This window comes from Triticum dicoccoides, chromosome 3B (assembly GCF_002162155.2).
Source record: "Triticum dicoccoides isolate Atlit2015 ecotype Zavitan chromosome 3B, WEW_v2.0, whole genome shotgun sequence".
NCBI classification, from domain to species: domain Eukaryota; kingdom Viridiplantae; phylum Streptophyta; class Magnoliopsida; order Poales; family Poaceae; genus Triticum; species Triticum dicoccoides.
The window spans coordinates 793,673,409-793,674,531 of record NC_041385.1 but is presented as its reverse complement, the minus strand read 5'-3'; positions in this window follow the sequence as shown (position 1 = coordinate 793,674,531).

Here is a 1,123-nt window from a genome sequence, read left to right as displayed (position 1 = left end):
GCTACCCCCAGGGCCCCCATCCCGCCTAACCCTGGAGCGGTTGACCATGAGATCTAGCCCTTTGACTTCCCACGGACGGGCTTTGACCAGTGGACCTCTCCACCCGGTTGTGTCAGGTCGGCCCATAGGGATACCCGGGAGCAACATCCGGGCCAAAACCACAGCTAAATCCACTCCATGTAGACCCGACACGTCCTTTTTCCCCCTCCAGGTGCCGGCGGCGGCGCCGTCCGTGAGGTAGGCCACACACCGGAGACACGTGCCGCCTCTTCGGACTTGCAACAACACCACCCCGCATGTATGAGGGCCCGGTACGACGCTCCGGTGGCATTGCTACCCCCCAGGTGTTGGAAATATGCCCTAGAGGCAATAATAAATTGATTATTATTATATTTCCTTGTTCATGATAATCGTTTATTATCCATGCTAGAATTGTATTGATAGGAAACTCAGATACATGTGTGGATACATAGACAACACCATGTCCCTAGTAAGCCTCTAGTTGACTAGCTCGTTAATCAATAGATGGTTACGGTTTCCTGACCATGGACATTGGATGTCGTTGATAACGGGATCACATCATTAGGAGAATGATGTGATGAACAAGACCCAATCCTAAGCCTAGCACAAGATCATGTAGTTCGTATGCTAAAGCTTTTCTAATGTCAAGTATCATTTCCTTAGACCATGAGATTGTGCAACTCCCGGATACCGTAGGAATGCTTTGGGTGTGCCAAACGTCACAACGTAACTGGGTGGCTATAAAGGTACACTACGGGTATCTCTGAAAGTGTCTGTTGGGTTGGCACGAATCGAGATTGGGATTTTGTCACTCCGTGTAAACGGAGAGGTATCTCTGGGCCCACTCGGTAGGACATCATCATAATGTGCACAATGTGACCAAGGGGTTGATCACGGGATGATGTGTTACGGAACGAGTAAAGAGACTTTCCGGTAACGAGATTGAACAAGGTATCGGTATACCGACGATCGAATCTCGGGCAAGTACCATACCGCTAGACAAAGGGAATTGTATACGGGATCGATTGAGTCCTTGACATCGTGGTTCATCCGATGAGATCATCGTGGAACATGTGGGAGCCAACATGGGTATCCAGATCCC